At 39.6% G+C, this 7,898-nt stretch overlaps 1 non-coding gene across 1 annotated transcript; it reads right to left on the bottom strand.

Annotated features, from left to right (window-relative positions):
• Nucleotides 1–6,056: 6,056 nt before the first annotated feature.
• LOC118999878 (U6 spliceosomal RNA) lies at nt 6,057–6,160 on the bottom strand. Its single transcript, XR_005069193.1, has one exon. It is a non-coding gene; the product is annotated as a U6 spliceosomal RNA (small nuclear RNA).
• Between the last annotated feature and the right edge of the window lie 1,738 nt (nt 6,161–7,898).

The following is a 7,898-nucleotide window of genomic DNA, read 5'->3' as shown; positions in this document are numbered from 1 at the left end:
CTTCCCCTCTAAAGATAAATAAATAAATAAAATTCTTAAAAAAAAAAATGAAGTACAGGAACATGCTGTAACCTGGATAACCCTTCAAATGTTATGTTGTGTGAAAGATGCCAGTCACAAAGACTGTATATGATATAAATGCATTTATTAAATGTCCAGAATAAGCCAATCTATGGAGCCAGAAAGTAGATTTGTGGTTACTTAAAGGTGAGGCAAATGGAGGTAGAATTAATAGGTGTAAATAGGCATAAATATGATTTAGAAAAAGATAACCAACCTACAATAGAAGACAGAGAAGTAAATAAACAAGTACTTTGTAAAATAAGAAATAAAACCCTTAAGATGGGCAAAGAGGAAAAGATTGAGGAGGTGTGAGGAAATAGGCATTCTGATAGACTTAGCTTTTCTCTCTTTTTTTTCCATGTGTAGTGAGGATGATATTCATGTCCACCATCAATAGCTTTCAGAGTATTAAATATTTATTACTTTTGAAATAGTTCTCTATTCAAAAATATGTGTATACACTAAATAAAAATTAGCTATTAGCTTTAAGTTGGAGTTCTTGAGGGAGGAAGGACAGCACCCAATAAAGTGTATTTGTTACTAGAACATACTTGGATAACAATATAGAATTGCCTACCCAATTAAAAGTTTTCATTCTCTTTGACTTGACAATTACAATTTTATTTACACATTCACAAATTGTCCCCTCTTCTCCTCACTTAGTGTATGTCTCATACCTCTGCTAGTTTATTCCATTTCTTCCCTTTTACTTATAGATGTCTGACACTTGCATTGTATACCACAGTCTCTTCTCTCTTTTGCCTTTATATGAGATTCTACTTCTTCTGTCACATAGTCATTGTGGATTCACTGGTTTCCTTTCTAGAAGACACCTGGCAAGTTGATAATCATCCAGACTGGAAAATCAAGGCAGCCTTGAAACTGTGGAAAGTCACCACATAAATAATGCATTTAGAAAAACATCTTCTGTGAGCTTAAATGTGGATGTCCTTTCAGCACAAAGATCTCATACACTTGACAAACTTGGGGAACATCTGAAACCTAATGTAGAGTGTGTAACTCAGAATAAAATCTACACAAGAAAGGAAGATAAATTTAATGGATATGACAAAATAATTTTTATATGAAGCTTAAGAAAATTCATACTGGAGAAAATTACAATGAATATAAATGAATGTGTAAAGGCTTTTATCCATAAGTCACAGTTTATTAAACATTGGAAAACTCAAACAGAGGAGAAACACTGTAACTTCAGTGACTACAGGAAAGTCTTTTCCCAGAAGTCAGACCTCATTAAGCATCAAAGAGCACACACAGGAGAGAGACCCTATGAGTGCAACAGATGTCAGAAAGCCTTCAGCTGGGAGTCCCATCTCATTTTACACCAGAGAGCCCATACAGGAGAGAAGCCTTATGAATGCAATAAATGCAGGAAAGCCTTTACTGATAAGTCATGTCTTAATGAATATTAGAGAACTCACACAGGAGAGAAAGAGTTTGAGCGTCATACATGTCAGAAAGGTTTCAGTGGCAAGTCACAACTCATTTTATATCAGAGAACCCAAATGGGGGAGAAATCCTACAGATGTGGTGACTGTCAGAAAAGCTTCAGCAGTAAGTCACAGCTCATTATTCATCAGTGATCTCACACAGGAGAGAAAGAAAGCCTATGGTTATGGTGAATGTGGAAAAATTTCTCACCTTAAGTTTAGGCTCATTTTATCCAAAAACCACTCATACAGAGGAAAAAACCTCAGGGATGCAGTGATTGTGGGAAAGCTTTCCTCAGAGATCTGAGCTCACTAGACATCAGAGAACTTACGCAGGAGAGAAACCTTATCATTGCAGCGAATGTGGAAGAGGCTTCAGTGTGAGGTCACTCCTCAGTATTCACTGGAGAACTCATACAAGAAAGAAACCCTATGGGTGCAGTGAATGTGGAAAGACATTCTCCATCGAGTTCAGTCTCATCCTATGTCAAAGAACTCACACAAGTGAGAAACCTTATGAATACAGTCACTGTCGGAAGCTTTCACCCAAAAGTCACATCTCACTATTCACCAGCGGTCTCACACTGGAGAGCAACCTTACGGATGCAGTGAATGGCACAAATCCTTCAGCCAGAAGTCCTATCTCCGTATTCGTCAGAGAATTCACTTGGAGAAACCTTATGAATGCCTAGAATGTGGGAAAACTTTCACTCACAAGTTTATTTTTAATTGAATTCTTATTGTTTATTCTATTACAGTTGTCACATTTTTTTCCTTGCCATTGCCCTCCTTATTCACAAGTTTAGTCTCATTACTCATCAGAGAATCCATACAGGAGAGAAACTCTACAGACACAGGGACTGTGGGAAAGACTTCTCCTATCAAGTTCAGCTTTGTTTTACATCAGAAAACACACACAGGAGAGAAACCCCATGACTGTAGCAAATGACAGAAACCTTTTGCCCAGAAGTCCCATCTGATTATACATCAAAGAATTCATTCACCACATCCATAAGGTTTCTCACCTTATGGATGTGGTGAACTTTCTTTCACAAATTCACTTCACTTTACACAAGAAAACTCATAGAGGAAAGAGATCATGAATGAAGTAAATATCCAAAAGTTGTTATTGAGAATGAATAGACTATTATACCACAGAGTTTACATAGAAGGGAAACCTTAAGACTGAAGAAAATGCAGACACAGTTTCTTTTCAAACTCACACCACATAACTTATGAGAGAATAGTACTGGGTAGAATACCAGATAGGAAATACCTTGCCCAATACATGTTAATGGATTGCAGCCAAGGGGAAACAAATAGAAAGCAACATCTTTGTAGGTATTGATTTGTAGGGATGTTGGCATGAAATTCAGTGACATTGGTATCAGAGAACTGACACTGAGGGAAAAATTCTATGCAGAATCTGGGGAATCATGCTATTTTATGAGGAACACAATAAGCAGTATTACAGAAAGTATTAAGTATTAAATAAATACACTTGTCAGGAAACAGAGCAAAAATTACATCAGAACTAAATGAGACTATGTTTTGTACCGATTTTTATTACAAAAATGATTGTTCACATTTTTGAATTGCATGTGTTAACATAACAATGGTGACTCCCCAGTACATGTACTTAAATGCACATAAACTTTCCTATAGAGTTTCTGCATTGACTTGTATCATTTTAATGCTATATAGATTGTAATTGAACTACATGGCTCATTACTTAATAAGAAATCTCTTTTGTTAAATATTTTTTTTATACTTAGAGGGGAAGGAAGGGAGAAGGAGAAGGTGAGAGACGTCTATGTGAGAGAAACGTCAACCATTTGCCTTTTTTATATGCCCTGACTGGGGACAAAACCCACCACTGAGGCCTGTGTCCTGACCAAGAATCAAAATGGCAACATTTCAACTTGCGAGGTGACATCCAACCAACTGAGCCACACTGGTCAGTGCTAATAAGGAATCTTAATAAAATACTAAATGTTCCTTCTCCCCACCCTGCTATTTACTGGTAGTATAAAGTGGGCCTGGCAGATTCTGAGCCTCTCTTGAGTCACTTTTTTTTTCACTGATTCTGAGTTGGAAACTTTTCTCCACATCATTAACACTATTGAAGTTGAAATGCATCATATACAATTGATGGCTTGACATATTTAAATGGAGAACTTGGCACATAAAATAGTGGTATATCATACAACCAAATGTATCTTAGCTTGGATGAAACACAGTAAAGTTGTCATCTTTGTAAATGATTTGTTTCTTTTAAACCAAGCAGATATTTATAGTTTGAATATAACGACTATTCTCAGGTTGTATACCCATTTGAATTCTAAACAGTTTGAGAGAAAGTCCCCAATATCAGAAGATGGAAATGAAATGTTAGCTTTAGTCCTGGTATTTATTGTGGCTTTTCTGAACAAATGGAGTAGGCTTTGACTTTTTCCATACGGCACACGTCATGCTTCCCTTTGAAAGAGCATCAGCCAAACTTTAGAGATGGTTTTATTAATCCCTCTCTAGAACATAGCTGGGAAGTTTCATAAATTATTTACTTCAATGGATATTAAACTGTAAAATACAATGAGCTTGCTTTTTTAAAAAGTGAGCTCAAATTTTTATTCATTGATTGACTTTTAGAGGGAAAGGAAAAAAGAGAGAGAGCAACGCCGATTTGTTGTTCCACTTACTTATGGATTCATCGGCTGATTCTTGTATGTGCCCTGACTGGAGATCAAAACCACAACCCTGGTATATTAGGAGGACACTCTAACCAACTGAGCTACCCAGCAAGGGCACAATGAGCTTCATTTTACTTTTACAAAAGTAGGTTCCCTTTTCAAGCACAATATTTTGCGTTAAAATGGGGAAACTGCAACTCTGGCAGTTACCCTGTTTAAGGTGAGTGGACTCACAAGACTGCAAGTTATATTAAGCTAAAACTCCAATAAAGATAAAAACTAGAATATAGCATGCAGAAAAAAATGTTACAGGTAAATATCAAGCTGTTCTGCAACTTATAGGCACAGATTCCAGTGATGTTTTTCAGTAACATTGAACACTATTCATCTCCAAATCACAAGCCACCAAAATATATGTGAAGTCTCTTCATCTCATGGGAAACAAGGCATAAGTTTACTGAATGATCTTTTATACTCCCTAGCCACAAAGCCGAAGCCTATAGAGGTCCCAATCATCCACAACCATATTTTCAATAATCAATGTAGGCAAACTTGTATGCATCCTAAACAATACAGTGTAGTATGAGAAAATATGAAGCACTCACATTAATCCCAGGGACACTAACAGCCTTTCTATTTCAAACTCAGATTTCAACAAGTCTTCTATATGGAAAGAGTTTGAGAACCTTGGGGGTGTGATGGGAGAGGATAACTCAAGTACAAGATGTCATATTGGTTAGCAAAACAAGTACTGTCTGCATTTTCCAAAGGATTTGCTGAGGATTGACTGGGAGCTGTCCATTGTCCTGAATGTGAAGTCCAGGAAGTTGACTAGGGTACTTTTGTTTGTTTTGCTCTATTTTGAAAAACAAAGATTTTTTTATGTTGTAAGCAATCTTTATTAGTATCATCCATTAATTCCACGAACAGGTATTAAGCTCCTGAATGTTAAGGCACTACGGATCAGCAGTGAACAAGATGAAAACAATCTCTCTGCTCTTCAGAAACTTACATTCTAATTTACTCTAATTGTTTATTGATGTTTACTACTCTCACCCTCAGGTCTCTTTGTGCTCCTACTCCTCCTAAGAGGGTTTCTGGCTCCTTATCATTTTCCAATTAAATAAATGATCACTTTCCAACAAGAAAGTTACTGTACCTACAGTCAGGTAGGTAATTCCTAACTTTTCCTGGACATGTTCAAAATACTAAAAGGGGTCTCCGTAGAGGAAGAATCTTTTCATTATAAAGGTGGAAGATATCTGACTCATCTCCCCTCATGTTTGCTCACTCTCAGTCTCTAACATTCACCCTCACGGCCTATTTACAGGGAAGTAACTATTAGGTAACAACCAAGAGTTGGTAAGGTCTACTGCCTCTGGCTTAAATTTCAATTTTAAACCTAAACTTTAACCTTTAATAGAGTTAAAATATCTACTTGATCTTGTGAGAGTAAAGATGAGGTAAACTACCTCTTTCTTGGCAAGCCCATTGGCCATACGTCATGTGGGGCCATTCACTCTTGTTTCATTCTTGTTTCACTCAGATGTGAAACTGGTAGCTAATCAGCTGGGCCATAATATGGTACAAAACCCCTTTCTTTTCTCAGGCTTCAATTTTTTTAAATTTATTTCACAATTACAGTTGATATACAATATTATATTAGTTCCAGGTATACAACAGTGATTATTCGTTTATATACCTTGCAAAATGATCACTCCTGTAAGTCTACTACTGATCTGACACCATAGGCATGCATTGCTATATTTTTGACGATATTACCCTATGCTGTACTTTACATCCCAGTGACTGTTTTTATAATTGACAATCTGTACTTCCTAATCCCTGCCACAGAAATATGGAACACTCCAGGGAATTTACGTGTCATCCTTGTGCAGGGGCCACGCCAGTCCCTGCATGGGTCCAATTTTATCATATGCGCTGCAGGAAAGGCGCACTCTTGGAGCTTTTGCTTCACCGCCCCCACCCCCAACCCCAAGCGACAGCCAAGCTTCTCCACTGGCACTACCCCTTTTGCCGGCCCCTGAACAACCGTGTTCCCCCATTTTCCTCCACCCCAAGAATATCAAGAACTTTATACTCCTGCCGTTTTACTCGCTCTCCAATCAACGCTATACATTCAGTGGTTCACTAAATCCTAGACTGGCCTCAAATACCGCTTTCTCCACAAAGCGCCCTGCATCCAGAATTCTCAGGACAACAGCCGGTTCCACTCCGGTTGTTCGGGTTCTGCTCTTCCCGCTCCGGTTCCCGCTCTGGTTCGCTTCCATGGATCTTACTCTAAGATGAGTACGTCCACTTAGCTTTCTTCCAGCCTGAGGCTCAAAGGCCTTAACGTCGGGACCATCTCCGCCCATCCAGAGGGGAGATCCGGGCTGGTTTGAGCTGCTGAGCAGCTAAGCAGTCTGTGGAGCGCCCCTGGCTAAGGTGGCACAGTCGGGGCTCAGTGGCTCGAGTGGCTTGGAAATGGGGTGATGCAGGTCATTTTTAGTAGTTTCTCACTGCTTTAAGCCTTCCCGGACAAATCAGAGAAAAGGATATTATGCCTGAGCTAAAGCGGTAGGCTAAAAATAGCCTCCAATTGGGCAAGTCAAATTTTACTTCAGAGAGAGAGAGAGAGAGGACGCGGAGCCAGACGCGAGACTCTGGAACGGCGTGCGCTGACCCTCATCGGCCGCCATCCTCTCAGCTTCTGAGGGTCCCTGGAGCCGAGGGGGTGTTGTTGCGGACAACTAAGCAAAAGTGTTTGGAGAAAAGGTTTCGTGATTTGTCTCCAGAGGCAAGTGGGAAGTCAGCTTCAGGGTTTCCGCACTGGTGGTGGTGGTGTTCCGGAATGGGCACTGATTGGTGTTGGGGAAGCGAGTGGGAGCCCTCGCCAGGGGCGGGGTTTGCGGGTTGGATCCGATGGGAGCCCGCTGCAGTGCCGGGGGGGGGGGGGCGGGGGGGGTGGTTCTCTGTGGGGGGGCGCTCGTGGGGTTCCGTGCTGGGACGATCACTAGGACTGTCTCTGTTGGAGAGTCGAGTTCGAGGTGTCGGTGCTGGGGACCGGAGTTGGGGGGATTCCGTGTTTCTTGCTAATCTCACGCTTAACGTTAGACACCACGTTTCTGGTCCTCCTGTGTCCCTGCCTATTGTATAGTCCTTAGAAAATTTGTTTTGGGGTTCTATTCCGACCCAAGTAATGGCTGAACCCCCATCCTCTTAAACACCCTTCCAGAAAAATAACTTAAAATTTACTATATTTTATTTTTAGTGTTGGGATCAGGTGTGTGGGTATTCAATGCATGTTTAATCTAACATCATATTATAAGCATTTCCACATTACAAACTCCTCGGAAGTTTCCTTCTTGAAACTGCTGCAGTTTTGTTGCATCAGGTGGGTGCCTTAATTTTGGTAGAGGTGACAGACTTAGATACAACACTTTTAGGCACGTGTGATGGATTTCCTTTAACCCAAGTCATTTGTTTCTTTGACCAGCTCTGATATTTTTCCCTGTGTGTCTTGGACATATTTATTCGTAAATGGTTTTGACGTTTGTTTTAATTGTAAATGGTGTTTCCCTCCCATATGACTTCGCCTACTCTTTTTGTTTCTTCTAATTTACATAAAATTACATAATTCACAAAAGCAAAAAAAGAAAATTACATAATTATATAATTTTGTGAGTTACAT

The sequence above is a fragment of the Sturnira hondurensis genome, unplaced genomic scaffold (assembly GCF_014824575.4).
Source record: "Sturnira hondurensis isolate 20B ecotype Veracruz unplaced genomic scaffold, ASM1482457v3 Scaffold0015508, whole genome shotgun sequence".
Lineage (NCBI taxonomy): Eukaryota > Metazoa > Chordata > Mammalia > Chiroptera > Phyllostomidae > Sturnira > Sturnira hondurensis.
This window is presented reverse-complemented; position numbering and strand designations above follow the sequence as displayed.